The 8381-nt window shown below is 35.7% G+C and overlaps 1 pseudogene; it reads left to right on the top strand.

The window, feature by feature from the left end:
• Nucleotides 1–3640: 3640 nt before the first annotated feature.
• On the top strand, nt 3641–3759 carry LOC128249234 (5S ribosomal RNA; annotated as a pseudogene).
• Nucleotides 3760–8381: the final 4622 nt, after the last annotated feature.

The following is an 8381-nucleotide window of genomic DNA, read 5'->3' as shown; positions in this document are numbered from 1 at the left end:
ACTTGCCGAAACTCTGGGTTACGGGGACGTTAACAAACCAACATTGGTTGTGAAGCGAAGGTGGACGGACAAACAGAGACATACAAACGTATATATATATATATATATATATATATACAACGGGCTCCTTTCGGTTTCCGTCTACCAAATCCATTCACAAAGCTTTCGCCCGCCCGACGCTATGGTAGAAGACAATTGCCCAAGGTGCCACGCAGTGGAACTGAACACGGAACCATGTGATTGGTACGCCGGGCTTATTGTAGAAGACTGTTGCTCGGGGTGCCACGTAGAAGGACTGAACCGGAAACCATCTGGTTACAAGGCGAACTGCTTAAACACAGCTTTACATGCTCCTACAGAGCTATGCCTTGTATGTATGAGAAACCTACTTTTTCAGAGTGAATTACTCGTAGAACGGAAGTGTACCATTTGGAATCATCTGCAAAGATTTTCAGTATAGAATGTTTAATGATGTCTACTATGTAATTGATGTAGATAATGAAGAGGAGAGAATCCAAAACAATACCTTGCTGGAATCCACTACTGACTATGACTGAGCTGGATCGTATTCCCTCAAACACATGTTGGCTGTACATGAGGACTTTGGGTATTATTTCGTCATTCATTCTGACAAGATGGCCAGCCTAGCGCAATTTAGACGTACTCGATTCCACCAATCTTACGTACGTACGTACGTACATACATACATACATATGTATACACACAAGCACACTGACATATGCACAAGCAAACAGACTAAAAGAACGCAGCTCTGATAACGGACAGTCAACAAGCATTGAAGAGGTTGCAGGAGGAAACGAAAATTTTTTTTAAGAAGTGGAAATTAAACCTGTGAGTGTGTTAATTAATATGGCATTAAAGCAGATTGACACTCCCCAGAAACGATAAAATATGCTTCAACACAGGAACTAACGTAAAGAATTTTGCAAACCAAATACGTTTACTTGTTTCAGTCATTTCATGCCGGAGTACCGCCTGTATTCGAACAAATCGACTCCAGGATCTATTCTTTGTAAACCTAGTACTTATTCTACTTGCCTCTTTTGCCGAACCACTAAGTTACGAGGACGTAAACACTCCAACATCGGTTGTCAAGCGATGTGATACGGGGGACAAGCACAGACATATGTTTTCACGTCTGGCCCTACTAGCTCTTCTTGTTTATGTTCAATGTTTGGTTTTCCTGTCATGTTTTCTGTTCGCAACGATATTCCTCGGCACTACAAATTTAATTTGTTTCCGCGAGAAGAGCCATTCTCACAATGCGTCCTGCCCTAACTCTTCGAAACGCATAGTTTTAGAATGGTGGCAACTGATGAAGGAAATGTTCTCTATGTCGCCTATGTGTTTTCTGTACTCTGTTTATGTTCTGTTTTTCATTTTGTCCACGTTTTTTTGTAACGTCCTGTACCCAGATATGCATCTATATATACATGTAGATGTAGGTATGTACATACATGTACGTATATATGCATATACTCACATATTATTTGTATTATATATATATATATATATATATATATATATATACGTCGTATATATATATACGACGGGCTTCTATAAGTTTATGTCTGCCAAATCCACTCACAATGCCTTTGACGGCCTGAGGCTATAGTAGAAGACACTTGCTCAAGTTGCCACACAGCGGAACTGAACCTGGAACCATGTGGTTGGGAAGCAAGCTTCTTACCATACTAGCTTCTGACTAAATGGACTTTCGATGAAATACATAAGACCAATGCCGAACCCGCCCTTTTTGTCAGGCAAAGTACGTATCCTACTACGTTACGTAATACTGCGTTTCAACACTGATGTAGCTTGACGAAGATACTGCTCTTAAATCTACTATGCTAAGTCAAAAACGTATAGACGGCCTCGTTGATTAGTCAATCTGCTGATGCTTCTAGTCCTTGTATCTGCGTTGCCTAAATAATTTTGCTGTGTAACTGAAACCACTCCTACAAAACGATTAACCGAAATAAACAAATTTTCATATCCTGAAGCCAATTCGCTAAGACTCCCCGCTTGTAAATAACTCATTAGCAAGTGATCAGCTACTTTCCTGTTAGTCTATAGAAATCATTACTTGTCAAATTATTCTTTAAAGATCAGCGACAGTTCATTGATATATGTGCGCGCGTGTGTATGTGAGCGAGTGAATGTATTTATTTATGTTTATGTATGTATGTATGTATGTTTGAGGTGATTCAGGCAGTTGGTCCACTCTACTCGTTTCGTTAACCGCTCTTTGAGGAGTTGCAAAGTAGAAAAGAAATGCATATCCACTCAAATGCCGAACTTAAACCAGATCGCTGCCAAACAGCTTGAGTCATACTAACTCACATATATTGCCATGAGTTCATCTCTTTGTTTATACAAATATACACTTGGAATATAAATAGTCCGCATTTTAGTGTAATTTCATGGAATTGAAAGCGAAGTGATTAATAGCGGAGGATAATATATAACTGAATCTCACAAAACATATTTTCTTTTCTTTTTTTTTTTTGCCTTTCTCTTTTCTCTTTTTGCCTTTCTCTTTAATGATTTGGTATGTGGGAGCATTAAACACTTGAAAACAACATGATGTTACTGAATTGAGGAGCGGTCTGCATCTAATTTGTTTGTCATTATTTTTCTAACTGTAATACCATTTGCTCGGAATTAAAGTGTGTCTATCGCAGAACAAAGCCAAACCACAATGGAACCATTAAATACGCTACAAATAGCAATTGATTATCCGCAAATATGGTGCATATATTAAATACGCCAATCCAAGGTACAGTAATTCGAAACACAAAGAACAGGACGATAGTAACTTTTCGAACATCTCTTTGAGTAAATTTTGTTTGTCGAGGTTTTGTCACTGGATTACATAGAAGAATTACAACTTATATCACCATTCATATTTGATGGATACTATTCATTAACCATGCTCGTGCGGGTCTCTCCCCACCCTCTAGAACAATGCCTTTTACATTTTGGTCCCCTAGACTAGTGAGTGCTCCCCACTTGCGGCACACTTATATTCTTTTCAAAATTCAGCGGCACAACTGAATTAAAAATATAACTAGAAGTATAAGGAAAAAATTATATTCAGATTACACTGAGACATACCTTGCATCGTCTCGTGGCACACCAGTGTTCCGGGGCATACCGGCTGCGGAGCACTAGCCTAGACCATAATGAGGACTGATAATTCTTGCTTGTTATAACTGTAATATGTTTACAAAAAGAAAAAAAAAGAAAAAGAAACCGCAACACCTCTCTGTTGACAATTCATCTGCTAACTAAATTGGGAAGTAAATATTTATTTCTATAAGCATCTGACCTATAATATCCGCGAAGAATAAAATATATGAATGAAAATTTCAAAAATTAACAGATAAGCACAATCATAAAAATAAGTTGCTAGCAATTTTTATAATTTCAGACTCATGCACAAAATATTTGGAAACGGAATCGAAGAGTAAATGTAGGCGTTTCAATTCATATATTTCTAAAAAGCATTATCGATGAACATATCTTCATCGTGTGTAGAAAGAAAGGCTAAATGTAGTTCCATATTTCGCTGGAATTTCAACCGAGTATTTTAAAATACATAATATACAGCAGTTTGGCTTACAGTCATATCACGTTGAAACACCGCTTCTCGTCCGATCACCGAAGTTAAGCAACGTCGAGCCTAGTGAGGACTTAGATGGGTGGACCGCTTGGAACACCTATGTACTGTAAGCGTCACAGGCTAAAAAAAAATGGCGGTGAGCTGGCAGAAACGTTAGAATGCTGGGCGAAATGCTTGGCAGTATTTTGTCAGTCTTTACGTTCTGAGTTCAAATTCCGCCGAGGTCGACTTTACCTTTCATCGTTTCAGGGTCGATAAATTAAGTACCAGTTGCGTACTGAGGTCGATCTGATCTACTGGCTTTCCTCAAAAAACTTCGGGCTTTGTGCCTAGAGTAGAAAAAGAATGTATAGCAATTTGTCTGGCACCCTAAATATTCTATAATTCTCTTATTTGTGGCGGCAAATATTGATTTCATATTTTAGGACAAGGCCAGCAATTTCGGTAGGGGGTGAAAGTCGATTACATCGACCCCACTGTTCAACTGGTACTTATTTTATCGACCCCCGAAAGGATGAAAAGCAAATCTACCTCGGCAGAATTTGAACTCTAAACGTAAAGACGGATGAAATGCCACTAAGCATTTCGCCCGGCATGCTACGATTCTGCCAGTTCACCGCCTTATATGGCGGTAAACATTGATATTTGTTTTACATAGCCTCAGACCGATATCAGCTCCCTGTAACAGAACTGGTATCTGGCATATTTTGAACTTATAATAGTGAGACATTTATCTCAGCCCTCCACTATGCTAGTTATTCCCTTGTATATGTAGTCTTAAATATTAATATCCCATTAGTGTTGCAGAGTGTTTAATGTTTAAAGATATTACCGAAGGTCTGTATCATGTGTTTAAACCATTACTCAATGGTAGTGAATTGAAAAGAAATATAATTTAATGATAGCAAAAAGAAAAAGAAAATTAATGATAACAAGAACAAAAATATTTACCAAAAGCGTATGTTATACGAATATACGCCTATAGTAATATTTTATAGTATTGAACATCTAATAAAAAAGATGGGGATATGGAAAAAAATTGATTAGTATTTGAGTCAATGAATGTATATTTACCAATACGCACTTCGATATTGTCAAGAGATTTGATGCATTCAGTTAGTGGATACACAGCTAAAATCGTTTTATTGAAACCTTCAGAACGCAGTCAAAAATATTTTATTCGTCTATCATTATATTCATGAAACATAAAAATATTATGCTGATTTATTGAAACAGTATCTGTTAAGTTACATGGCAATGGATATGTTTTCATAAATTTTTTTATCATATTGAACATTTATACGTACGATATTTAAGTATGTACAGGTATGCATAGATAGATAGATAGATAGATAGATAGATAGATAGATAGATAGATAGATAGATAGATAGATAGATAAATAGATAGATAGATAGGTAGGTAGGTAGGTAGGTAGATAGATAGGTAGGTAGATAGATAGGTAGGTAGATAGATAAATAGATAGATAGATAGATAGATATATAGATAGATAGATAGATGTAGTTCATAAGATTTCAGAAACTTCTAGTCACGTGGAATAATTCGGTTTTAACTGTGTAGCTTGAAGTAGATATAGCTATAAATACAAGCATCTGACTAATAAAAACGATATTGCGTTAAAAATACATTGGATAGAAAAAGTCATAGATCGAAAGAGGGAACGTTCGCAATCTAGTTGGTAGCGTTTATGTCTCTTGATCTGAAGGTCGTGAGTTCAATTGTTGGAACGATGGCGTTTTACGTCCTTGAGCAAGACACTTCATTTCATGTTAGACCAATCTACCCAGATTCATTGTAATGTGCCCGAGAGTCAAGTTTTGAGAGGTCGAGAGATTATCTATGTCTGCGCGTGACTACATAAGCAACGAAAATAATTAACGAAGGGAAGCTAAGATATAAACGAATTATACTCGATCGTGAGTGACGGCTGATTGCAATAAATAAGTTTATATAATGTTTAAGAAAAACACTTTATATGGCTTGTAAGAAGAAAAAACTATGTTCTAAAGCAATGAGATTCTTCTGGTTTTTCTTGGTATCACAAGGCGCGTCTTACCTGCTTTTATTTTCTCGTAGTTTTTAATTTGTCGTAATCTATTTTCTTTCTCTGTAAAACAGAGAAGATATTCTCAGCCTTGTTGGTAATAGACATGCATATTGACCGGCACGTTTCTTCGGCTTGTGTTACAGAGAAAAGTCAGAGGATAAAACACAGGGTTCATCCAAACTGTGTAATCAAATATATTTATATCAAACATAAATAAAATAATGTAGAATGTATCCACACATAATGTAATGTGGATATGTGTGTGTGTGTGTGTGCATGATTCTGTATGCATGTATGAATACGCATATGTGCATAAAAATGTGACCTCTCTCTCATACACGCACATATATTTACAAAGAAAATGTGGACATTGGCCCCAAAATTGCAACTTGTTCAACGTCATGAGACGGCGATTAAGTTGAGTCGTTCTGAGTTTTATATAAGTTTTAAATAAGTTGCACCCAAGGCTGTTGTAGTAATGTGAATGGAGATTTGGTGAGGTGTAGATAGACAGAGGAATCGGTTGTATAGGAATGGTAATGAGAAAAGGAGACGAAACGTATATAATCGCAGGGTGTGCGCCAAGCGAAAGTTGAGGTAGAGTGAGTTATTCTGATATGACAGTGGAATTTTTTTACTGTGTTTATTTCAGTCAGGCGTGGCATTAAAAATGTGTCATTAAAAGGTGTGTCATTAAAAGGTGTGTCATTAAAAGGTGTGTCATATTCAGCTCCAGTTTTCGTTGAGTGGAGATGATTTCTCGTGCGCAGCAAGATTCTTTGTATTTACCATGTTTGAACTCAGAGCGTACAGTCGGACAAATGCTCCTAAGCATTTTGCCCGGTGCAGTAAAGATTATGCCAGTTCCACAGAAAATGAAAAAAGAAAAAACTCATAATAATGGTTTCAAATTTTAGCTCAAGGCTCGGTAGTGAAGTGAAAGCACGTTATCAAAATAAAACTACTGAATAATAATAATAATAATAATAATAATAATAATAATAATAATAATAATAATAATAATAATAATAACAATGACGATTATTTAATAATAATAATAATAGCAAATAAACAAGCAAAGTTAAGATTAAGTGAACTTGTATAATAACATTTTATATTAACTATTAATTTTTTACTCGATGAGGCAAGTATTCAATGGTTGCTAAACATTACCGTTTTATTGGTATCAACTAGCTTTAGTTGTTTCCAAAGTTCTATGTTTATGTTTTAATAAATGTTTTTGAATGAAAGTGTGTTGCCATTATATAGTCTATATGAGTATATAATCAACTATGTTTTGTGCTGTTATCCTCATTCTTTGATTTTTTTTTTTTTATTTTTATTGTATGATTCAAGAATATATTCTGCAAATTTACAATATACAGACGATATAAAAATCTTTAATTGATAATTTTGTTTTAGTATTTCGCTTGCAAGATTCCTGATGTGAAATCGTGTGCTCAATTGGATTTTCACTTTTTGTAGTTTTAGAGGGTCATTATATAAAAAAAAAACACACACGCACGGGTTATATTTCACTTGTTTTATTATTGTTATTAATCACCCAGTTTTTTAGTTAATGAAATAACTAATCAATTGTTTGGTAAATTCTTCGGCCAATAAGTCAATCAGTTCGGTATGTCCTCTCTAATACTGATTTCTTCAAGGCCTCTCTGTCCTCAAGGCAGAGTGTTCAATCACTGGCATTCTATATCAACATTAATGGAGGGCTGATTGAGAATGACTGGGAAAGATTGTCTGTGTGTGTGCGCTCGCAGTGCAGGATAGTGAAATATCAAAAAGTGGGACTTTTTTTCATAAGTGCATCTGTATATGCTAACATTTTGTAGAGCAGTGTAGCATATCTGAGGAATCTATAACTGTTTAAGAAGCAATGTTGAAGCACTATCATTTTCACAACATCACATTTCTCCTTTCGTTTCTTATATGACATTTTTACATAGACAGCAGAACCACTGTACATTCTCTGTTGCGGGAAACATGTTAACTCCTACATGACAATAATCGAAGCTTCTTTTCCATTCTTAATACTTTACTATCCTTACGTCACTAGTTATTGATTTTGATTATCAAGAATGTTAGAATATAAGGAATATGGTAAAAACAATCATATTTCAATATTTGCTGTTATCGATACGTGCTAGAGGAACTATAAATGTGACTCACTCTTCACAGCCAATAATTCAACACACGCTTTGATAATTTCGAAAGACGCTGAATGTTCATTTCCAGTCATTCATATCAACCAGCAATCAAATCTACTGATTATGAAACTTTGTTATGATATACAGTAAAGCAGTTTATCCTTCTGAATTAAGTCATTCATTAGCTTTCAGAAAAGAAATGCTTTGTGGATCAAATTCTAGCAAGAAGAGTATCTTCATTTTAAGAACCTCTTAACAGCTCAGAGTACGTGTGAACTCACAACTCACAAATGGAAAACAGGGGCAAGTAATCACAGAGAAAGGACATTTCATCAGCTGTCGGGTGTCAACTCCTCATTTCGAGCAAACCGGCAGCTGATGAAGGGTCCTTTCTCTGTGTTTACTTTTTTTCTCGTTGTTTACATATTTAACTCGTTTGTTTACGTATTTCCTGTTATTTGCACCGCTGGTGACGTTTTGTACCCATATATGCATATATATATA

Source organism: Octopus bimaculoides, chromosome 12 (assembly GCF_001194135.2).
Source record: "Octopus bimaculoides isolate UCB-OBI-ISO-001 chromosome 12, ASM119413v2, whole genome shotgun sequence".
Lineage (NCBI taxonomy): Eukaryota > Metazoa > Mollusca > Cephalopoda > Octopoda > Octopodidae > Octopus > Octopus bimaculoides.
The sequence above is the reverse complement of the archived record's forward strand: the minus strand, read 5'-3'. Positions and strand labels throughout refer to the sequence as shown.